This window comes from Marmota monax, unplaced genomic scaffold (assembly GCF_021218885.2).
Source record: "Marmota monax isolate L192 unplaced genomic scaffold, Marmota_monax_Labrador192_F-V1.1 WCK01_AAM20220418_F8-fsc00142, whole genome shotgun sequence".
Classification (NCBI taxonomy): Eukaryota; Metazoa; Chordata; class Mammalia; order Rodentia; family Sciuridae; genus Marmota; species Marmota monax.
Window position 1 is genome coordinate 176,603 of NW_026692025.1, and position 26,275 is coordinate 202,877.

The window sequence follows — 26,275 nt, forward strand, 5'->3', positions numbered from 1 at the left end:
CCTTCGATTTACCTATAAATGCCGTAAAGTCATTCTTCTTTATGACTGATTTATACTCCATTGTGTATATATACCATATTTTATTTATCCATTCTTCAGTTGAAAGGCATCTAGTCTAGCTACATAGCTTGGCTATTGTGAATTGTGCTACTGCTGTAGTGGTGGTGTCACCTTATTATGCTGATTTAAAGTTTTTTGGGTTTATATCAAGGAGTGGGATAACTGGGTCAAATGGTAGTTCCATTCCAAGTTCTTAAAGGCATCTCCATACTGCTTTCAAAAGTGGTTGCACCAATGTTCAGTCCCACCAACAATGTATGAGTGTACCCTTTTCCTCACATCCTTGCCAACATTTATTGTTACTTTTTTAAAATGCTTTTTGTGATTGAGATATATATATATATATATATTTTTCAATCCCCCCTGGGTTCAACCTAGGGCTTTGTGCATGCAAGGCAGGCACTCTACCAACTGAGCTATATTCCCAGCCCTTATTGTTACTTGTATTCTTAATAATTGCCATTTTAACTGGAGTGAGGTAGAATCTCAGTGTAGTTTTAATTTGTGTTTATCTAATTACTAGAGATGTTGAACACTTTTTCATATATTCGTCGACCATTTGTATTTCTTCTTTTTTGAGGGGGAGGTATTGGGGTTTGAACTCAGGGGCACTCAGCCACTGAGTCACATCACCAGCCCTATTTTGTATTTTACAAGACAGGGTCTTACTGAGTTGCATAGTGCCTTGCTTTTTCTGAGGCTGTCTTTGAACTCATGATCCTCTTGCCTCAACCTCCTGAGCTGCTAGGATTACAGGCATGCACCATTGTATTCGGCTGTATTTCTTCTTTTGAGAAACGGCTGTTTAGTTTCTTTGCCCATTTCTTGATTGGATTATTTGGTGTGTGTGTGTGTGTGTGTGTGTGTGTGTGTGTTAAGTTTTTTGAGTTCTTTACATATCCTGGATATTAATGCTGTATCTGATTGAAAACAATGCTCTTCATTGTTTCCTGTGTTGTGAAGAAGCTTTTAAATTTGATGCCATCCCATTTATTGATTTTTTAAATTTTACTTCTTGCTCTTCAGAGTCTTGTTAAGGAAGTCAGTTCTTGAGCTGACATGTTGGAGTGTTGGGCCTATTTTCTTCTATCAGTTGCAGGGGTTCTGATCTAATTCCTAGGCCTTTGATTTTGTGCAGGGTGATAGATAGGGGTTAAATTTCATTCTATTACATATGGATTTCCAGTTTTTCCAGCACTATTTGTTTAGAAGATTTTCTTTTCTCCAATGTATGTTTTCAGCACCTTTGTTTAATATGAGATAATTGTATTTATGTGGGTTTGTCTCTGTGTTTTCTATTCAATTCCGTTGGATTTTGTGTCTGTTTTGTTACCAGTACCATTCTGTTGTTGCTACTGTGGCTCTGTAGCATAATTAGATCTGGTATTATGATGACTCCTGCTTTGCTTTTCTCACTAAGGATTACTTTGGGCTAATCTGGGTCTCTTTTTTTTCCTAATGAATTTCATAACTACTTTTTCTAGTTCTGTGAAGAAAGTCTTTTCAATTTTTATGGGAATTACGTTGAATCTGTGTAACACTTTTGGTAGTATAGCCATTTTGACAATATTAATTCTGCCTATCCAAGAACATGGGAGGTCTTTCCATCTTTTAAGGTCTTCTTTGATTTTTTTCTTTAGTGTTCTATAGTTTTCATTGTAAAGTTCCTTTGTTTTTTACCTCTTTTGTTTGATTAATTCTGAAGTGTTTTTTTGAGATTATTGGGAATGAGATAGTTTTCCCAATTTCTTTTTCAGCAGATTTATCATTGAAGCATAGAAACACAATTGATTTCTGGGTGTTGATTTTGTGTTCTGCTACTTTGCCAAATTTATTTATGAGCTCTAGAAATATTCTGGTGGAGTTTTTTTCAGGTCTTCTAAATATAGGATCATGTCATCAGCAAACAGAGATTATTTAAGCTCTCTTTTCCAATTTGTATTCCTTTAATTTTTTTTCTCTTGCCTCATTGCTCTAGCTAGAGTTCCAAGGAGTGGTGAAAGTGGGCATCCTTGTTTTGTTCCTGTTTTTAGAGGAAATGATTTCATTTTTCTCCATTCAGAATAACGTTGGCCTTTTTTGTCATACATAGACTTTACAATCTTGGTATATGTTCCTTCTGTGCCTAGTTGTTCTTATGTTTTAAACATGAATGGGTGCTGTACTTTGTCAAATGCTTTTCTGCATCTATTGAGATAATCATGTGACTCTTGTCTTTATCTATTTATGTGGTAAATTATGTTCATTGATTTCCATATGTTAAACCAAACTTGCATCCCTGTGATAAAACCCACTTGACCATGGTGCACTGTTTTGAAAAGAATATATTTAGTTGTAGATGTACACAATACTTTTATTTTATTTATTTTTATGTGGTGCTAAGGATTGAACCCAGTGCCTCACACGTGGTAGGCAAGTGCTCTACCACTGAGACCAACCACAGCCCTGCACTATATTTTAATGTGTTTTTCTATGTCATTTACCAATATTTTATTATGATTTTTGCATCTGTGTTCATCAAGCATATTGGCCTGCAGCTTTCTCTCTTTGATGTTTCTTTGTTTGGTTTTGGTATCAAGGTGATTCTGGCTTCTTAGAATGAGTTTAGCAGAGTTTCCTTCTTTTCTATTTCATGGAATAATTTGAGGAAGATTTCTATTCGTTCTTCTTTAAAGGTCTGGTAGAACTCTGCAGAGAATCCATCCATCCACCATGCGACCAGCCACTGGTTTCATTAAAGAGGTTCTTGGCATAAAAGTTAACTAGTGAGATCGAAATAAAACACACAGACTCAGTTACCTTTTTCTATGACCAGGTCCTAGACGGCTCCCCCTCTGGCTCTCACTTGGAACCACCCGGTAGGGCAGCAAGGATTACTCAGGGCTAGCAGGAGAGAGAGAGAGGGAGCATGCCAGGGAGTAGCCTTTTATTGGGGAACAAGAAATTCAGGGGAGAATTCCATCCAATGAAGGTTGAGGGGGGCTGCACTCCAAGGTCAGGGTCAGTGATTGGCCCCCGGGGTCAGTGGTCAGTCACACCCCCACACGGACAGGCTCTCTCATCAGGAGAGGGCCGGGAAAGCTCTGACACAGTTAGCCAGAGCGCCTCAGACCCAAACTGGGAGTTGCCCAGTCACGTGTGAGAATGGCTCCCCACACATACAGGCCTGGGCTTTTCTTTGTTGAAAGGCTTTTGATGGCTACTTAAGTTTCATTACTTGGAATTGGCCTGTTTAAATTTTCTATATCCTTCTGGTTCAATTTGGTTAGGTTATATGTCTCTAGGAATTTGCCAATGTTTTCAAGATTTTCTAGCTTATTGGAGTATAAATTTTCAAAATGGTTTCTGATGATCCTTTGGTAGTAGATGTGCTGATATTTCCTTTTTCATCTAAGATTTTGATAATTTGAGTTCTTTATTCTTTCTTTTGGTTAACTTAGTTAAGGGTTTATCAATTTTATTTATCCTTGCAAAAACCAACTCTGTTTCATTGATCTTTTGTATTTTTTATCTCAATTTCTTTGATTTCAGCTCTAATTTTAATTATTTCCAGTCTTCTACTGATTTTGATATTAGTTTGTTCTTTTTCTAGGTCCTTCAGAATAATGTTAGGTTATTTATTTGGTATCTTTCTATTCTTTTAATGTCTGAGCTAAATGCTATGAGATTCACTCTTAGAACTACCTTTATATTGTCCCAGAGATTTTGATGTTGTATCACTATTCTCCTTTACTTCTAAGAGTTTCTTAATTTCTCTCCTGATTTATTCTGCTATTAATTCATCATTTAAACATGTTTTATTTAATCCACAGTGGTTTCTGTTTTCTATTTTATCATTGACATCTAATTTCATTTCATTATGATATGATATGTAAGGTATTATCTCTATTTTTTGTGTGTTTGCTAAGATTTCCTTTATGGCCTAAAATGTTGTCTATTTTAGAATATGTCCCATATGCTGCTGAGAAAAAAGTGAATTCAATCTATAGATGTCTGTTAGATATATATTATTAATTGTATGTTTTAGTTATGTAGCATCCACTTAGTTTTTGTTTGGCTGATATATCCAGTGACTCCTTCATATTTTCTTTTAAACCAATTTTAACACATTATTGATTCCCTCATTAATTAGTAAGCTAAATAGAGTCTTTGACACATATTTATTTTATATTTGTATAAGTCACAATTTTACTGTCTTGAAAATTACCCATTAATATCATAAGACAAATTAAAAATGTTTCCATTAGCATTATTTTTATCTTAGTACTATCATATTTACATTGTTAATTGAACATTTTACCCATATAAAAGGGCATAATTAATCCTCTTTATTGTTGTTTGCTTAGGTGTTTTTTTCTTTGATGTACTCATTGTGATCTTGCCTTTTAAAATAATTTTATAGGGCTGGGGATGTGGCTCAAGAGGTAGCGTGCTCGCCTGGCATGCGTGCAGCGCTGGGTTCGATCCTCAGCACCACATACAAATAAAGATGTTGTGTCCACTGAAAACTAAAATTAAACAATAAATATTAAAAAATTCTCTCTCTCTTAAAAAAATAAATAAAATAATTTTATTTTTATTTACTAATTTTCACTATGTAAGCAAAACCATGCTATTTATAAAGATCATAAACAATAAGGAAATGTATCAGTTGATAAATAAAATTCTTCTTTTCTACCATTCTCATCTCCATAGTAATGCATTTCAAACATAGCCCCCTTCTTCATTATTTGCATAAATACACTCACTCAATGCATGATACTCTGTAATTTGCTTTGTTCATGTATTGCATCTTAGGTAAATTTTGATACTAGTATATATGGCTCTACTCCATCCTCTTAAAGGACAATGTAATATTTCTTTGGATAAGTGTTTCATAAATAATTTAACAAGTCATTTTGTTTTTTGGTACTGGGGATTGAACTCAGGGACACTTAACAACTGAGCCACATTCCCAGCCCTTTTTTATATTTTTATTTAGAGACAGGATCTTGATAAGTTGCTTAGGGCCTCACTAAATTGCTGAGGCTGGCTTTGAACTCATGAGTCTCCTGCCTAAACCTCCCAAGCCACTAGGATTACAGGTATACACCACCATGCCCAGCTTAACAAGTCATTTTGATGTACATGTAGGCTATTTTTAGTGTTTTTTTGTTATAATGATTAATGCTTCCATTAACATTATATATTCATTCAGTACATGTTTATTTCATCTCTATGAGTGTATTTTATTCACAATGTGAAGTAATAGATGTTTCACACAGGTATGCAACATGTTCTGGTTTAGACTTTTTTTCTTAAATACATGAAAACAGTGGAATGCATTACAATCCTTATTACACATATAGAGCACAATTTTTCTTAACTCTCTATATAAAGTATGTTCACGCCAATTTATGCCATTATACATGTACTTTTTTGCATTACAATTCTTAATACACATATATACCACAATTTTTCATATCTCTGTTTATATATAAGGTATGTTGACACCCAATTCAAGTCTTCATACATGTACTTCGTATAATGATGACCATCACATTCCACCAAGAGATTACTCTGACTACTGTATGGAAAATAAATTGTAGAGAGTAAGGATCAGAGGTAGGATTAGTAAGATATTTTAGTAGCCTATGCTCTAGGATATGTGCACATGGAACAGGAATGTAGTGATACAAGATCTATATTAAAGGCAGAGTTGACATTATTTGAAGCTGAATTTACATATATATAAATTTGTTCCCTCTGGATTTTTTTTTTCCTTATGGGTAAGTCTAATCACTATTTGTTGCATAATTTCTTTTTCACTTACTAATTTGAACTACAGTTGCTCCTTGACTTATAATGGGGTTACATCCCAATTGACCCATTTTAGTTTGAAAATATTATAAATTAAAATGTATTAAATAGTTAACGTACTTAACATCATAGTTTAGCAACATATATACTGTAGAATATCAGTAGTTTACCCTCATGATCATGTTACTGACTGGGAACAGCAACTCACTGCCACTGTCCAGCATTGTGTTAAAGTATCATTGTAACAAATATTGTTACCTGGGAAAAAATCAAAATTCAAAGTATTGTTTATGCTCACCGCAGTTCCCACTGTAAGGTCTGTCTACAGAGATGATTGATAAGAGGTCTTCACAGATGCCCAGTCTTCACACATTTGTTTCTTAAAGTATTCGTGAATTCTGTGTCTTCTGGACACTCTAGTGTTGGTGAATTGGTCTTAAATGACAAATTTATTGTAATATTCCAATGTCCTTTCTACATTAAACTCAGGCATGTCTAATCTTTCAAATTTGTTCACTGTGGGCCACCTTTTTTTTCTATATTTCAGCCAAGAAATCAAGCCAATGGTTAGAGCCCTTCCAAATCCCCTCAGTTGCAATATTAAATGCAGAATCTCTGTTTAGTTAGTCCTAAATAAATATAGCCAGATCAAACTTTATAATCCTTCCACCAATATCTTACATTTTTAATGTCCATTCCAACACATGTTCCCTGAATTTCTGCCTGTATAAATTAGAAAACTTTAGATTTTTGGAGTACAGCACATCTCCTCATAAGTGACACTTTTAACCACACCCCGAGAGGCCTGTTGGGACTTTGAGCACAGTTAAAGGTCTAAAAACAAAGGGAGGAGATGGGGATGGTTTCTGAGGAGAATTAACATTGTCATGTGTGGAAACTGCCTCATAGAGGGCCTTGAAATTTTTCTCAGGTAACATAGAGTTAATTCCCTCAGACAGAATAAAGAGACCACTTCCACTGGCAAACAAAACTTGATAATATATAGGGGCTTAATATTCCCAACTTTATCAGAATCTTCTCTTATGTACCCATCCCAAGTTATAGGATCCCATTCTTTCTTGATCAATGCTCTCACATTTTTTATTTATTTTATTTCTGAAAACAAGTTTTATTTAAATAAGGGTTTAAATACATTACATAACACTAAAACTAGAAGGGAAAAAGAAAACCAAAAACCAGTTTATCACTTCACATGGCACTGGGAAGCTGTTGCTAGTGAGTTGCAAGCTCTACAATTAGCTACAGGACTGATAACATCAGTTTGGTATTTGTCAAAAGTTTAACTCATATTAAGCTGGCCTCACATTCTATTGTTTTGGACACCCCTTAGCTAGAATATAGTCAAAGACCTTTGTGGCAAGCTAGATGTTACATCACCTCACTGGAAGGAAGGTGGCCTCTGAGTTCTGCCCACCTGGTCAGGTTAGACACCAGGGATTGTTTTTAAAAAAACAAAAACGAAACAAACAAAAAACCAAAACTACTAAAGACCCCATCTAGTGGTACAGCTGCCTACCCCATCCTCCTGATCAGGTCATGACCCTCTGAGGGCAGGGGCCTCAGCTGAGGGAGAGTGGAGAAGCTTCTGGTCAGACACAGCCATCTGATCATGGGGCTCTGGGCTTTGCTGAAACATCATGTTATTGCTTTGTTTCAGGGTGGACACTTCCAGGTACCTACTGCTTGACCTCTGTTTAAATGAGGGACTTCAAGGCTAGACAGCATGGCTGTTTTCAGTTTATTACATGAAGGAGTTACACTAGTCCAAGTTAAAAGCGGACCCTAAATGGTTATATTATACAAGCTGTGGGGTTTTTAAACTTGTGACAAGGGACAGAAGGGAAATTCTGTTCATGCAAGGAAATTCTCACTTAAGCTTCAGTGAGCCACAAACACTTAAAACCCATGAACCTTTGGCTGATCGTCCTTAGCCAGTCCAATCTCTACCAGGAACTGGCATAGGTTCTTGCTGTGGTCACCCTATAGCTGAATTACTTCTCCATATTCTGGATGCTCAATTACAGTACCATGGCAGGCAAATTTATTGTTAAACGCCTTCACTAGTTTCTTTTTATTGTAATCATCAGATCCCTTGGACAGTAATAAGGGTCTTCCTGCCATTTCTCTGTTGAATTCTTGTAATCCTCAGTGGCAGCAGGAAGCAGGTCATCACTCTTACTTGCATCAGCAAAGGGGTGGAAAGAGTGGAGGTTCTTGATAGCACACATACCATATGATTCCAGGATTCCTTTTCCTGGCCTGCTGAAGGCCCCTGCTGGAAAAGTTGGGGCAGTGGAGGTGGGGGGCACACAGAGCATCGGGAAGCAAGGCTGCTGAGTCCTCGGTGGCGGCTCAGTGACTGGGGCGGGGCCCATGTTTTTATTTTTAATTGGTAATAATTTTACACAATTATGGGGTACAGCGTGATATTTCAGCACATGTATAGAGTACATAATAATAAGATAATGGTAATTGACATAACCTTCACCTTAAACATTTATTACTTTTTTGTGTTGCAAGTATTCAAAATTATCTCTTATAGTTATTTTGAAATATGATGTTAATTTCTGTCCTCCATAGTTATACTGCCATGCTACAGAACATTAGAATTTATTCTTCCCATCCAACTGCAACTCTGTACTTGTTAACCATCCTCTCTCCATCATCCCTTATCCCAACTCTTCTCAGTGTATAGTAACCACTATTGTACTTTCTACCTCTATGAGAGCAGCTCTTTTGTATCCACGTTAGCAAAAAATGCAATATTTGTCTTTCCATGCCCAACTTGTTTCACTTAACATAATGTCTTCCAGTTCTATACATGTTGCCACAAATAATTAGATTTCATTCTTTTTATGGATGAATACTATTTCATTGTGTATATGACCACATTTTCTTTATCCATTCATCTGTCAATGGACACCTGGATTGACTACATATCTTGATTATTGTGAACAGTGCTGCAGTCAACATGGGAGTACAAATATTGCTTTGACAAACTGATTTCATTTTCTTTGGGTATACACCTAGTAGTAGAATATATGGATCATATAGTACCTATATTTCTATTCTTTTTGGAATATCTATACTGTTTTCCATAATGGCTGTACTAATTTACATTCACATCAACAGTGTGCAAGGGTTTCCTTTTCTCTACATCCTCACCAGTGTGTGTTATCCTTAGTCTTTTTGATCATAGTCATTTTGACTTGGGTAAAGTGATATCTCATTGTTGTTTTGATTTAATTTCCTCAGTGATTATTGATGTTGAGCATTTTTAAACACACCCATTGGTAGTTTGTACGTTTTCCTTTGATAAATGTATTTTCGGATCTATTACACAAAATATTATTAACTTTAATAATATTATTTTTATTTCTTTTCCTATTTATTTATTTATTTTTGGCACCAGGGATTTAACCCTGGGGGTGCTTAACCACTAAGCAACATCCCCCAGCACTTTTTATTTATTTACTTATTTATTTATATTTTAAGAAAGTGTCTTCCTAAGTTGCCTAGGGTCTTGCTAAATTTCTTGCATTGGACTCACAATCCTCCTGCCTCAGCCTCTTGAGCCACTAGGATTAAAAGTATGCACTGTCATGCCTGGCTTATTTATTTACTTTTTCTATTGAGTTTTTAGTGTTCCTTATGTATTCTGGATATTAGACCCTTGTCATGTATGGTTTACTAATATTTTGTCCTATTCTGTAGGTGGTCTCTGCACTCTGTTATTTTCTTTGCTGTGCAGAAGTGTTTCAGTTTGACATAATACCATTTATTTGTTTTTGTCTCTGTTTCCTGTGCTTTTGGAGTCTTGTTAAAAAAAAAAAAGAAGAAGAAGATGGCAGCGAATAGAGTGCGTCGCCCCCATGTACCGCGTCACTGCGCAGGTGAATAGTGAGTTTAGAATGGCCAGAAGCTATCTTGTTAGGAATTTCCAGCAAAATTGGGGTGCACTGAAACCTAGAGGAAGGATTTCCAACACCCGAGGATCAGTTTCTGCGGCTCAATCGCGAGTGAACCGTGCGCCTGGAGATTCAGGCTGATTGATCAGCGGCCAGCCCCACAGCCATAGCCTGTGCGCTGAAATGCCAGCAACGCAGAGAAACGGTGCTACAGATTCTGTGGGGTCCTGCCAACTGTGCCCTCACAATGCTCCAGGCTGAGTTCTGGGTGTGAGACAGGGGAGAGAAACAGTCCAGATCTGCCCTCCACACTGGACACCCCACAGAGGAAGCCAGCGGCCACCATCTTGGAGAGCTGACATCACCATCGCCAGTTTCCAACAGATCCAACCTCATTACAGCAAGTTCAGTGATAGAACAGACGTTGAAAGTGAGAAGATCCTGGAACAACGTATTTCAAACGCTGAAAAATAATGGATTCCAACCAAGAATATTGTATCCAGCAAAATTAAGCTTCAGGTTTGACAATGAAATTAAAATATTTCATGATAAACAAAAGTTAAAAGAATTCGCAGCCAGAAAACCAGCACTGCAAAGCATTTTGAGCAAAACACTACAAGAAGAGGAAACAAAGAACAGCACCCAAAACTAACAGTGGGAGGTAACTCAGTAAAGGGGGGGGGGAAATAACCAAAGAGGAAAAACAAGCCAAATTAAAATAAATAAATAAATAAACATGACTGGAAGTACAAACCATATATCAATAGTAACCCTAAACATTAATGGCTTAAACTCACCAATCAAGCGACATAGGCTAGTAACTTGGATTTAAAAAAAAAAAAAAAAAAAACAAAAAAAACAGACCCAACAATATGCTGTCTTCAGGAGACTCATCTGACAGGAAAAGACATACACAGGCTGAAGGTGAAAGGTTGGGAAAAATCATACCACTCATATGGTCCTCAGAAGCAAGCAGGAGTGGCCATCCTCATATCGAATAAAATCAACTTCAAACCTAAGTTAATCAAAAGGGATAAAGAAGGACACTATACACTGTTAAAAGGAACCATTCACCAACAAGACATAACAATTATCAATATGTATGCACCAAACAATGGTGCTGCAATGTTCATAAAACAAACTCTCTTCAAGTTCAAGAGTCAAATAGACCACAACACAATAATTATGGGTAACTTCAACACACCTCTCTCACTGTTGGACAGATCTTCCAAACAAAAGTCGAATAAAGAAACTATAGAACTCAATAACACAATCAAGGGGATCCAACATGGCGGCGGGCGCGGAGAGATCAAGTCTCTGACCTCTCCAGCTGCGCGGGCATAGGGAGTCGTAAATTGTCTAAATGCTGTTTGCTCAGGATCACTAGGCAATGCTGAGCTGATGTGGATCTGGGGCGAACAGTCTGGGCCCCTCAGAACACACACACCGAGCCCGGATCGGGTGCATTCAAACTCCGGTTCACCTGCTTCTCGTGACTCAGCACTAAAGATCCCCCTGAAATAACTGGTCGGCCCGTCTGAACTTACAGAGGTAAAAGCCAACCGAGCCTTCATAGGCAGTGGCCACAGGACTGAAACAGGGCTTGGGAGAGACAGTCAGGACCCACCCGTTGCATTGGTCACCCAGCAAAGGGAACAAACGGTCACCATTTGCACGGGATACCACCATGGCAGAGAACTGACGTCACGGGCAGAGGAGATAACTTCATTGAAACCAGCGTGACAGGTGTGTAATCCCCTAGCCATCTCTCTCCACACAGCGGGGAAACCTTAAGGGCCCCTCCCAGCTCTCCCATAAGGGCCACTCCTAGCTCTCCTGTGAGCGCGATAGCCAGACCGAGGGAATCAGGAGTGGCGCGGGACTTGCGGCGCGGAACTCCCGGCTACCACTCCCACCAGTGCTGACAACTGAGGTCTCTTGCACCAGCTACAGGGGGCGTGGCTACCGGAGGGCAAGAAAATTCGCTGGGAGTTCTCAGCCCCAAGCTCTACAAACTTAAGGTCTGAGGGAGGCAAACAGGGAGAGTGTGCCCAGGCGTTCATGAAAACAGGGCTCCCAGGAGCAGCAGACCTGGCGTGTAGACAGTATTGTGGTGAGCGTCACAGGTGAGCAGGGCCTGGCTTGAGGAAACACAAGAGAAGGCCCTAGGCACTCAGGATTAGAGACCTGCCCAGTCTGGGAGGAAGAGCTGCTGCACAGTGATTGGTTCCCACCTATTGAGAGGAGAAGCTTGGCCCAGTGGGCACAGCTCCACCTACTGGAAGAGAAGTTAATCGAACTCTATGACTGCATTTATTATTATTTTTTTTCTTTTTCTTTCATTTTCATTTTTTGTTGGTGTTGTTGTTCTTTAACTTTTTAAAATGTTTTTAATTTTTTTATTTTATTATTATTTTTTTTAATTTTCATTTTCATTTTTTATTATCATTATTATTTTTAAAAAAATTTTTTTTCTTTCTTTCTTTATTTTCTATTTTTTCTTTTGTCTTTTCATTTCTTTTCAATTTTCTTATTCCCCCTTCCTTGAATTCTACCAGCCTACTCTCATTCTCTTTAGTGACTTCTTCCCTTCCCTTCTAATATCTTTCCTCCCAAGCATCAAATAAATTTATAAGAGTAAACAGTAACTCAGCAGTCAAACAGAACAAGAAGTAACATGAGCAGCATAAAAAAGCAAGGAAGAAAAGGAGTACAAACAATGAAAGACAGCCTAAATATTCAGGAGGACCTAGAGTCATCAGAAAAATGGTCATATAAAGAACTCAAGGAATACCTTAGACAGATGGAATGGAACCTTAAAGAGGATACGAGACAGCAAATCCAAACAGTGAAAGAACACATTGAAAATGAATTACATAAACAGATAAAAGAAGAAGTTAAGCATCTTTATCAGGAGATAGAGATTATAAAAAAAAATCAAACAATAATTCTAGAAATGAAGGAAACGATAAACCAAATTAAAAACTCAATTGAGAGTATCACTAACAGAGTGGAGCAAGTAGAAGCCAGAACGTCAGATAATGAAGACAAAATGTATCATCTTGAAAAGAGTCTAGCCAACTCAGAAAGGCTGGTAAAAAATCACAAGAAAAACATCCAAGAGATATGGGATAACATAAAAAAACCAAACTTAAGAGTCATCGGGATAGAGGAAGGTACAGAGATTCAAACCAAAGGAATGAGTAACCTGCTGAATGAAATAATTACAGCAAACTTTCCAGAAATAAAAAAGGAAATGGATATACAAATTGTAGATGCATACAGGACACGGAGCACACAAAATCACAGTAGACCAACGCCAAGACACATTGTTATGAAGATATCCAATACACAGAACAAAGAGAAAATATTAAAAGCTACAAGAGAAAGGAGGTAGATTACATTCAGGGGTAAACCAATAAGGTTAACAACGGATTTTTCATCACAGACGCTGAAAGCGAGAAGATCCTGGAACAATGTATTTCAAACACTGAAAGACAATGGATGCCAACCAAGAATTCTGTATCCAGCAAAATTAAGCTTCAGGTACGACAACAAAATAAAAATCTTTCATGATAAACAAAAGCTAAAAGAATTTGCAGCCAGAAAACCAGCATTGCAAAGCATCTTGAGCAAAACACTACACGAGGAAGAAATGAAAAACAATAACCAAAACCATCAGTGGGAAGTGCCTCTGTAAAGACAGAGGGTGGGGGGAAAGCTAATCATGGAGAAACAAACTAAATTAAAAAAAAAAAAAGAAAAATAATCAAACATGGCTGGAAGTACAAACCATATATCAATAGTAACTCTAAACGTTAATGGCTTAAACTCTCCAATAGAGCGACATAGGCTGGTAACATGGATTAAAAAAACAAATCCAACAATATGCTGCCTCCAGGAGACACATCTGATTGGAAAAGACATACACAGGCTGAAGGTGAAAGGTTGGAAAAAAATATACCACGCACACGGTCCTCATAAGCAAGCAGGGGTGGCCATCCTCATATCGAATAAAATTGACTTCAAGACTAAGTTAATCAAAAGGGATAAGGAAGGACATTATATACTGTTAAAAGGAACCATTCACCAACAAGACATAACAATTATCAATATTTATGCACCAAATAAGGGTGCTGCGACGTTCATAAAACAAATTCTCCTCAAGTTCAAGAATCAAATAGACCACAACACAATAATTATGGGTGACTTCAACACACCTCTCTCACCATTGGACAGATCCTCCAAACAAAAGTTGAATAAAGAAACTATAGAACTCAATATCACAATCAATAACCTAGACTTAACTGGCATATATAGAATATATCAACCATCATCAAGTGGATATACTTTTTTGTCAGCAGCACATGGATCCTTCTCAAAAATAGACCATATATTATGCCATAGGGCAACCCTCAGTAAATATAAAGGGGTGGAGATAATACCATGCATTTTATTTGATCATAATGGAATGAAACTGGAAATCAATGATAAAAGAAGGAAGGAAAAATCCTACATCACATGGAAAATGAACAATATGTTACTGAATGATCAATGGGTTACAGAAGACATAAAGGAGGAAATCAAAAAATTCTTAGAGATAAATGAAAATACAGACACAACATATCGGAATCTATGGGACACAATGAAAGCAGTTTTAAGAGGGAAATTCATTGCCTGGAGGTCATTCCTCAAAAAAAGGAAAAACCAACAAATAAATGAGCTCACACTTCATCTCAAAGCCCTAGAAAAGGAAGAGCAAAACAACAGCAAATGTAGCAGAAGGCAAGAAATAATTAAAATCAGAGCGGAAATCAACAAAATTGAAACAAAAGAAACTATTGAAAAAAATAACAAAACTACAAGTTGGTTCTTCAAAAAAATAAATAAGATCGACAGACCCTTAGCCATGCTAGCGAAGAGAAGAAGAGAGAGAACTCAAATTACTAACATACGGGATGAAAAAGGCAATATCACAACAGATGCTACAGAAATACAGAAGACAATTAGAAATTATCTTAAAAACCTATATTCCAATAAAATAGAAGATAGTGAAGACATCGATAAATTTCTTCAGTCATATGATTTGCCCAGACTGAGTCAGGAGGATACTCACAACTTAAACAGACCTATATCAATGGATGAAATAGAAGAAGCAATGAAAAGACTACCAACCAAGAAAAGCCCAGGACCGGATGGGTATACAGCGGAGTTTTACAAAACCTTTAAGGAAGAATTAATACTAATACTTTTCAAGTTATTTCAGGAAATAGAAAAAGAGGGAGCTCTGCCAAATTCATTCTATGAGGCCAACATCACTCTGATTCTGAAACCAGACAAAGACACCTCAAAGAAAGAAAACTACAGACCAATATCTCTGATGAACCTAGATGCAAAAATCCTCAATAAAATTCTGGCGAATCAGATACAAAGGCACATCAAAAAAATTGTGCACCATGATCAAGTAGGATTCATCCCTGGGATGCAAGGATGGTTCAATATACGGAAATCAATAAATGTTATTCACCACATCAATAGACTTAAAGATAAGAACCATATGATCATCTCGATAGACGCAGAAAAAGCATTCGACAAAGTACAGCATCCCTTTATGTTCAAAACATTAGAAAAACTAGGGATAACAGGAACTTACCTCGACATAGTAAAAGCTATCTATGCTAAGCCTCAGGCTAGCATCATTCTGAATGGAGAAAAATTGAAGGTATTCCCTCTAAAATCTGGAACAAGACAGGGATGCCCTCTCTCTCCACTTCTGTTCAATATAGTTCTCGAAACACTGGCCAGAGCAATTAGACAGATGAAAGAAATTAAAGGCATCAAAATAGGAAAAGAAGAACTTAAATTATCACTATTTGCAGATGACATGATTCTATACCTAGCAGACCCAAAAGGGTCTACAAAGAAACTATTAGAGCTAATAAATGAATTCAGCAAAGTGGCAGGATATAAAATCAACACGCATAAATCAAAGGCATTCCTGTATATCAGCGACAAATCTTCTGAAATGGAAATGAGGAAAACCACCCCATTCACAATATCCCCCCCAAAAAAAAATACTTGGGAATCAACCTAACAAAAGAGGTGAAAGATTTATACAATGAAAACTACAGAACCCTAAAGAGAGAAATAGAAGAAGATCTTAGAAGATGGAAATATATACCCTGTTCACGGATAGGCAGAACTAACATCATCAAAATGGCGATATTACCAAAAGTTCTCTATAGGTTCAATGCAATGCCAATCAAAATCCCAGCGGCATTTCTTGTAGAAATAGATAAAGCAATCAGGAAATTCATATGGAAAAATAAAAGACCCAGAATAGCAAAAGCAATTCTAAGCAGGAAGTGTGAATCAGGAGGTATAGCGATACCAGATTTCAAACTATACTACAGAGCAATAGTAACAAAAACAGCATGGTACTGGTACCAAAACAGGAGGGTGGACCAATGGTACAGAATAGAGGACACAGAGACCAATCCACAAAGTTACAACTATCTTATATTTGATAAAGGGGCTAAAAGCATGCAATGGAGGAAGGATAGCATCTTCAACAAATGGTGCTGGGAAAACTGGAAATCCATATGCAACAAAATGAAACTGAATCCCTTTCTCTCGCCATGCACAAAAGTTAACTCAAAATGGATCAAGGAGCTTGATATCAAATCAGAGACTCTGCGTCTGATAGAAGAAAAAGTTGGCTATGATCTACAGTCGGTGGGGTCGGGCTCCAAATTCCTTAATAGGACACCCATAGCACAAGAGTTAAAAACAAGAATCAACAAATGGGACTTACTCAAACTGAAAAGTTTTCTCTCAGCAAGAAAAACAATAAGAGAGGTAAATAGGGAGCCTACATCATGGGAACAAATCTTTACTCCTCACACTTCAGATAGAGCCCTAATATTCAGAGTATACAAAGAACTCAAAAAAGTAGACATTAAGATAACAAATAACCCAATCAACAAATGGGCCAAGGACCTGAACAGACACTTCTCAGAGGAGGACATACAATCAATCAACAAGTACATGAAAAAATGCTCACCATCTCTAGCAGTCAGAGAAATGCAAATCAAAACCACCCTAAGATACCATCTCACTCCAGTAAGATTGGCAGCCATTAGGAAGTCAAACAACAAGTGCTGGCGAGGATGTGGGGAAAAGGGTACACTTGTACATTGCTGGTGGGACTGCAAATTGGTGCAGCCAATTTGGAAAGCAGTATGGAGATTCCTGGGAAAGCTGGGAATGGAACCACCATTTGACCCAGCTATTGCCCTTCTCTGACAATTCCCTGAAGACCTTAAAAGAGCGTACTATAGGGATACTGCTACATCGATGTTCATAGCAGCACAATTCACAATAGCTAGACTGTGGAACCAACCTAGATGCCCTTCGATAGATGAATGGATAAAAAAATGTGGCATTTATACACAATGGAGTATTACTCAGCACTAAAAAATGACAAAATCATGGCATTTGCAGGGAAGTGGATGGCATTAGAGCAGATTATGCTAAGTGAAGCTAGCCAATCCCTAAAAAACAAATGCCAAATGTCTTCTTTGATATAAGGAGAGCAACTAAGAACTAAGAGTAGGGACGAAGAGCATGAGAACAAGATTAACATTAAACAGAGACGAGTGTTGGGAGGGAAAGGGAGAGAGAAGGGAAATTGCATGGAAATGGAAGGAGACCCTCATTGTTACACATAATTACATATAAGAGGATGTGAGGGGAAAGGGAAAAAAAACAAGGGAGAGAAATGAATTATAGTAGATGGGGTAGAGAGAGAAGATGGGAGGAGAGGGGAGGGGAGGGGAGGGGAGGGGGGATAGGAAGGGCAGCAGAATACAACAGACACTAATATGACAGTATGTAAAAACGTGGATGTGTAACCAATGTGATTCTGCAATCTGTATACGGGGTAAAAATGGGAGTTCATAACCCACTTTAATCAAATGTATGAAATATGATATGTCAAGAGCTTTTTAATGTTTTGAACAACCAATAAAAATAAATAAATACAATAAAAAGCTCTATGAAAACTATCACCCTAATAAAAATGAGCCCAAAGCCTGAACAAACACCTGGCAAAAAGATAGAAATCACCATGTAGGAAACCACTCTACAACACAATTCACTGGGAATGGCACATTCAAATGATATTCCATTGCACACTATCAGAATGTTGAAGGTCTGAATGCCAACAGCACTGAAGGCTGGACAGGATGTGGAAGGACTGCAGCATTCATTCAGTACTGGTGGAACTCAATGCAAGTTGGCCACTGTGTGGGAATGTGGGACAAAATGTGCCCTTCCATACGGCTCACCAATCATGCTCCTGGAGTTGACCCACAGCAGTTGATTCGTGTCCACACAAAATCTGCATATGAATGATAACAACTTATAGTTGTTATAAGTAGGATGCAAATGAGTTGCCCTTCAGCAGATGAGTGTTTAATGAAACTGTTGGACATTCATGCAATTTGATATCATTCATTGATAAAAGAAATGATCTACCATGTTACCGAAAGGTATCAGGATTCTTGACTGCATATTGCTAAGTGTAAAAAGTTTTCCCGAAAGATAATATTCAGCACTCTAACCACATTACATTCCAGAAAGGGCAAATGGTGCAGATTATTTAAAAAAAATCGGTGTTTGCTAAGGTTTGTGGGATAAGGAATGATGAATAGGTGGAGCACAGCAGATTTTTTGCGTATGGACCTATTTTCTCTGACATCCATAGAATGTACAACACAACCTTCAGAATACAGGTTAAATGTTTAAATGTTTGTATATAAAGTAAGGGACTGAGTTAATAATAATGTGTCAATATTGATTCATTGGTGATAACAAATAAAATAAATAAACTAATGCCAGCTGGGTCATAGGGATATCCTTGGGGCTGTGAGGGATGTATGGGAACTCTGTACTTTCACTCCATTTTCTATAGACCATAAAGTGCTCAAAACATTCCATTAATTAAAATAATCAATTAACTAAACATCAGATATTGTAATGAATCAATTCTGTTCTATTGATATAAAGAAAAAGGTACCCTGACATTGGAATTGACTCTCTATTCAACTGTGCTGTATGGTGCATTTTGAAATCAAAGAGGCAAAAGCTCATCTACTATTTTAAATTTTTTGGTTACTGCAGTACTTTACAATTTTACATGAATTTCAGGATCTTTTTACCTATTTCTGCAAGAAAAGCCTAGTTGAATTTTATTACAGATTTCAGGGAAGCTGAAGATTATTTTGAAGGAGAGTTGCCTGATTAAGAGTGGTATTTCTAATCATTAAACATGAAAAATCTCTGTCATTATTAAGATTTGCTTTAATTTCCCCAAACAATCAATATTTTATAGACTTTAGTGAATACAATGTCCCTTCACTAACCTTATTCTTAATTATTTATTTTTTATTGTAAATGAAATTTTTAAATTCTATTTTTGGATTGTTAGCTATTCAGATATAAATATATCTTATTTTATATGTTGATCATGTGCTTTGTAAATTTTCTGTACATGTTTATTTGTTCTAGTATTTATGGACACCTTTGATTTTCTACATACAAGATCATGATGTTGTAGTAAAGACGGGTTTACTGCCTTTCAAAAAAAAAAAAAAAAAACTTGCCAATTCCAATGTCCTAAAGCATTTCTCCTGTTTCTTCTAGGGGTTTCACAGTTTCAGGTCTTACATTACATTTAAGTCTTTAACCCATTTGGAATTGATCTTTGTTAGTGGTGAGAGATAAGGGGCTTCAGTTTTCTGTATGTGGATGTACAATTTTCCCAACACCATTTATTAAAGACTGTCCTTCAATGCATGTTCTTAGCACATCTTCAAAAATCAATTGGTGGTAGATGCCTGGCGTTTTTTTCCCCAGGGTCTGTATTCTATTTGTTATGTATGTCTGTCTGTCTTTATGCCAACACCATGTTTTTTTGATTATTATAACTTTATGGAATGTTCCGAAGTCCAGGTAGTATAATGTTTCCTTCTTTATTCTTTTTGCTTAAAATTGCCTTGTCTTATGTGTGTATGTGTGAGTTTACATAAAAATTTTTAGATTTTTTTCTAGTTATATGAAGAATGTCATTGTTAATTTAAAAGATATTGCATTGAATCTGTAGATAACTTCAGATTGTATGGACATTTTAATTACACTGATTCTTTGAATCCATGACCATAAAATGTCTTTCCACTTTTTGTGTCTTCTTCAATTTAATTCATCAATGTTTTATAATTTTCATGGTAGAGATCTTCCAATCTCTAGTTAAACTTATTCCAAGGTATTTTTTAGCTATTGCGAATAGGATTTCTTTCTTTCTTTTTAATATTTTTTAGTTGTAGATGAACTCAATATCTTTATTTTTATGTATTTATTTTTTTATGTGGTGCTGAGGATGGAACCAAGAGCCTCATGCATGTGAGGCAAGCACTCTACCACTGAGCTACAACCCCAGCCCTAGGATTGCTTTCTTGATTTCTATTTCAGATAATTCACTATTGGCATATAGCAGTGCTGTTGAGTTTTGTGTGTTAATTTTATATCTTTCAAATTTGTTGAATTAATTTATTTGTTCCAGTAGTTTTTGGTTTAATTTTGGGGGTTTTCTATGTATAAGATTATGTCATCTGCAAATAGCAACAATTTAATTTCCTCTTTTGCATGCCATTTATTTTCTTCTCTTGTCTTATTGTTCTCATTAGGACTTGTAGCACTGTGTTTAATAAAAGTGATAGAAGTGGACATTCTTATCTTCTTACACATCTTAGAGCTTTTACCCATTCAATATAATGGTTTTGTTGGCTTGTTATAAATGACGTTTTTATGTCGAGGTAAATTCCTTGTATATCTAATTTTTTTGCATTTTTATCATGAATAGATATTGAATTTTATTGAGAAGATCATGCTATTTTTGTTCTTAATTCTGTTAATGATATGTAACATGAATATTGATTTGCATATATTGAGCAATCATTGCATCTGTGTGATGAAACCCATTTGATCATGATGAATAGTCTTTTTAGTATTTGATTTGATAGTATTTTAGGATCTTTGCTTCTATGTTCATCAAGGATACCATCATGTAGTCCTCTTTTATTGTTGTGTTCTTATCTGGTTTTGATAGCAGGATAATGTTGGCCTCATAAAATATGTTTCTATGAATACATTCCTCATCTATTTTTTGAAATAATGTAATAAGAATTGGTTTAGCTATTTAAATATTTGTTAGAGTTCAGAAGTGAAGTCATGTGGTCCTCTGCTTTTCTTTGATGGGAGGATTGTATTAGTGATTCAATCTTGTTACTTGTTATTGGTCTATTCAGATTTTCTCTTTCTTCATGATTCAGTCTTGGTAAAGTATATGTGTCCATTTATTCCAGGTTATCAAATGTGTTGACATATAATAATATCGAATGACCTTTTGTATTTCTGTAGTGTCAGTTGCAATGTTCTCCTTTTCATTTCTGGTTTTGTTTGAGTCTTCTCTCTCCTTTTCTAAGTTAGTCTGGTTAAGAGTTTGTCTATTTCATCTTTTCAAGGAACCAGCTCTTTGTTTCATTCATCTTTTTATTGCTTTTTAGCCACCATTTCATTTATTTCTGCTCTATTCTTTATTATTTCTGAACTTCTACTAACTTTGGGTTCATTTGACTCTTGCTTTTCTAGTTCCTTGAAATGCAGTTTTAGTTATTTATCTAAGATCTTTCTGTCTTTTTATGTGTTCACAAATTTCTATAAACTACTCAGTAATGTTCTTGCTATGTCCCATAGATTTTGTTGTTTGTCTCCATTTTTGTTTCTTTCCCAAAGTTTACAATATCTTTTTTACTTCTCTGGATCCATTGGTGTTCATTTCAAAAGTTAAGTTGCTCAATTTCCATATATGTATATGATTCCCAAAGTTTTTCTTGTTATTGATTTCTACCTTTTCTGTATTGTAGTCAGGAAATATACTTGATATTGTCAATTTTTAAGAATTTATTGATACATATTTTGTGGTCTATCATATACTCCATCTTGGAGAACGTCCCATGTGCTGATGAGCACAACACTGGGAAAGGACTTTTGGATGGAATATTCTGTAGATATTTGTTAGGTCTATTTGATTTAGGTTACAATTTAACTCTGATATTTCTTTGTTGATATTCTGCCTGGATCATATGTCCATTACTGAAATTTTTGTGTTAATGTCTCCAGCTATTAATGTAGTGGAGCCTATCTCTCCCTTTAGGCCTTTAGGTCTATTAATACTTGCTTTGTGTACTTAGCTTCTCCAGTATTGCTCCAGTATTGGAGATTTTATATATATATATATATAATTGGTGCATTATAATTATACATAAGAGTGGGATTCATTGTGCCACAATGAATCTCACTTTTATGTATAATAATAATGCACTAATAAAATCCATTAAAACATTTTTATTGTAACAATCTATTTTAAAATGATAGCAGCATAACCTGATTGTAAGGATAAGAATAAAAATGAACAAAGAACAAGAGAAAATTCTTAGTTACATTCAGTTACTCCCCACATTTTGAATTTTTGATAACCCATTTTACATCTTGCCATATTGCCTATTGCTTAACATATTCATACAGTTATTATTTTTATTCTTTTGTATTTTATTCTTCATACTAAAGATATGAATGGTTTATATATTATGCTCACCATATTAGAGCATTCTAAATTTGTATCATTACTCTTACTAGGAAGGTTTCTACCTTCCTATGTTATCTACTTACTCACTAATGTCTCTTTCTTTTATTTTGAAGAACTTCCTTTAACATTTCATATAGGATAGGTATGATGGGTATTAATTCTGTCAACTTTTGTCTCTAAAGGATAGGTCTGCTGTGTACAGTATTCTTGGTTGGCAGTTTTTTCCCCTTTAGTACTTTGAAAATCTCATGCCACTTTCTTGTGGTCTTTAAGATTTCTATTGAGAAGTCTACTGTCAGGCAATTTTGGACACCCTTATGTGTTATTTGTTTGTCTTATCTTGCAGCACATTTCTCTGTGTTGTCTTCAAGCTCATTGAATTTCCTTAAAATAGCTGTTTTAGGGCTGGGGCTGGGGCTCAATGGCAGAGTGCTTGCCTCTCATGTGTGAGGCACTGAGTTCAATCCTCAGCACTACATAAAAATAAAATAAAATAAATGCATACTGTCCATCTACAACTACAAAAAGATTTTTAAAAATAGCTGTTTTAAATTCTCTGAGAATTCTTCCATACTGAATACTCTCTGATCAGTTTCTGGCATCTTATTTTGAATATTAGGTGAGATAATGATTTCCTGAATACTCATTATGCTTGCTGGCATGTGACATTGTCTGGGTATTGAAGGGTTAGGTATTTATTTCAGTAGTCCTCATCTGGCTTTGTGCCTATCTTTTCAGAAATTCTAAGCAGTCTCCCTATTTTCTCTGAGCCTGTAGTCACTTCTATGATTTCAGCACTAGATGGAGCCAAAGTCCAGTCCAAGGTTGTGAATAATCTGCTACTGGTATGTTGTCACTCTTCCAGTACCACAGGGTGATAGAACCCAGGTTTGTCTCAAATCCATACTTAGTGTGTGGTTCAGAATGAACCAGGGGAGTACCTGGAAAGAGGACTCCATCTCTTCAAGCCTTTCCCTGGGGCTGGAGTAAGCCCAGATGTCTCATTCACAGTCACCAGCCTGTTGTCAGGCACTATAGGATTATGCATGGCTCTGGACAGAATTACCATGGAATCACCAGCCCCAGACTCCTATGTCATGTCTGTGGCCACCAACGCTGCCAAGCTAGGTGCTGCCTTAAGCCCACAACCCACCAAGACCAGCACAACACTGGGGAAGGACTAAGGCCCACAATTCTATGGGATTCCTACTTCTGTGTTGAATTAATGGCCCGAAAATGCTGCAACTGGTCACAACTAATGCTTGCCAAAATAAAAGTCAAATAGCCGGGGCTACCTGTATTTCCCTGGCACCAGGACTGTTTCAGACGCTCCAGTTTGGGAAAGGGGGCTGTTAGGATACACCCAGTGTTGGGTTTCGCCAGTTCAGCACTAATTTCCATGGAAATGTCCTGTGCTTGCTACCCTACTAAGTCTTGCTCCACACTATCCTTCCCAAGGTTGGGATAATGTTGGTGAATTTAGTTCCTTAGCTGTGTAGGTTGATGGTTAGCTGAGTCTCAGCAGAGTCTCATAGCCACAAGAACCTGCAGTCTCAGGTAATCAGCCCACACTACAGCTGGTGATGATGCAGGTCAAAACGTGGGTCTGTCCTCCTAGGGCACAGGTTTCTCCCTGGTGCCAGGGTAGGTCTAGAGCTCTATCAGTGAGCACTGGCTTAAAGATAACAGTGCTTCCCAAGTTTGGGAAGTGAGTAGTGGAGACAGTTCCTTAACCACTAAGGCTGTCACTAAGTTAGGTTGTATTATGGTTAGATATGAGGTATCCCCAAAAAACTCATTTGTGAGCTGATACAAGAATTTTCAGAGGTGAAATATTGGATCATGAGAAGTATAACATAATCAGTGGATTAATCTATTGATATGGATTAACTGGTTGGTAATTGTAGGCAGATGGAATGTGGCTGGAGGAGGTAGGTCACTGCAGGTATGCCATTGGGGTTTATATTTTGTCCCTGGTGAATGGAGCTCTCTCTGCTTCTTGGTTGCAATGTCCTAAGCTGCTTTCCTCCACCACAACCTTCCACCAAAAATGGCCTCAGAGGTATGGAGTTGGCTCAGAGCTATGGAGTCGACCATCTATGGATTGAGATTTCTGAAACCATGAACCAAAATAAAATTTTCCTGCTCTAATTGTTCTTGTCAGGTATTTTGGTCACAGCTGCACTAGTCACCTTGAGTCTCACAGCTACAGGGACCTATACAGTTGTAGAGCATGGAAATATTCCCCAGGCTCACTTCCAAGTGTCACAGTCTTACATAGGTCTGTGCCTGATGTTGGGACAGGACTAAAATTTCCATTTGTGGGTTCTGGTCTATGTGGGATGCCTTTGTTTTCTACCTGGACTTGTTTTCCCCATGGTGTACCTAGAACTGAGCTCCAAGACAGAGTCCTGTTATAGCTTTTGTGCCCACTCTGCTGCCTGGGGTTGGAGAAGTGGTCTTTTTGCTGCCTGATGATTACCAATTCTAATGTCTTAGTCTGTGGATATTGACCTGGCAGTAGAGGTCATGGTGCTCCTTATAGTACTTGGTTTTAAGTCTAAGACCTGAACTCAATTCGCTTTCTCTCTCCTCTAAGCAAAAGATTTCTTTCTGTATGCTGCACTGTTTACAGTTGGAAGTGGAGTGACATAGGCAGCTCTTCCCTTCTTACCTTCCTAAATGCATCTTTTCTTTTTATTATACTGAAAGCAACCACTATGGCCTTTCACCCAGTTTCATTAGTTCTTCTGAATCTACTTTGGTGAATGAATAACTGTTCAACTTGTGCATCTGTGGGGATATGATTTCCAGAAGATGTTACTCAGCAGTCATCTTGCTTTACCTCTCAAAAGACATACTGTTTTTTATTTTGATGTTTTAAAAACTGATTTGAAATTGCTCTTACTATATTTTAGATAATAATCATTTCTTATTTTTTGCCCATTTCTCTAAACTGGTGACTTTTTTCTTTTTAAAATGTTGAGAGTATGATTTACTTCCAACAAAATTTACAGATCTTAAGTGTTCACTTCAGTGATTTTTAACAATTGTATGTTACCATAGTAGGCTGAAAAACTTCCCCTTCCCAAAGAAATAAATACATGTCCTAATATCTGGCACCTTTAAATGTTACTTCATATAAGCAAATAAAAATGGTCTTTGAAGATATAATTAAGTCAAGGATCTTGAGATGGGAAGTTTATCTGTATTATCTGATTGGACCTAAATGCCATCACAAGTGAACTTATAAGAACATAACAGAGGAATATTTGGCACCTAGAAGGCAATGTGAAGATGACAGAGACTGGACTAATGCTGGTATTAGCCAAAGGATGCTTTAGTTACTGGAAGCTAGAAGAGGTAAGGAATAGGTTCTCCTCTAGAGCCTTTGGAGGGGGATGTAGCTGTTTTTTCACCTCAATTTTGGTCCAGTGAAACTGATTTCTTACTTATGTCATTCAGAATGACAAACTTTTTAAGCAACAAGTAATTTGCAGGAGGAACAGGAAACTAATATATGGGGTCAACTGGTTTTGTACAAAAGTTCAGTCAATTCAATAAGATAAGGAAAATCTTTGGAAATCTATGGAAACTAGATATCCATATGGGGAAAATCCCATAATCTCTTACTTCTATTACTTTAAAAAAAATAAATCTGAAATTATATACCCAAACATAATACCTATCACCATAATGACTCTTTGAGGAAAGATAGGACAGTATTTTTACAAACCTGAAGTAGACAAAGATATGTGAGGTATGCATAAGATTCTGGGTA

The 26,275-nt window shown here is 36.7% G+C and overlaps 1 pseudogene; it reads right to left on the reverse strand.

Annotated features, from left to right (window-relative positions):
- Positions 1-7,740: 7,740 nt before the first annotated feature.
- LOC124097621 (eukaryotic translation initiation factor 1-like) lies at positions 7,741-8,108 on the reverse strand (annotated as a pseudogene).
- Between the last annotated feature and the right edge of the window lie 18,167 nt (positions 8,109-26,275).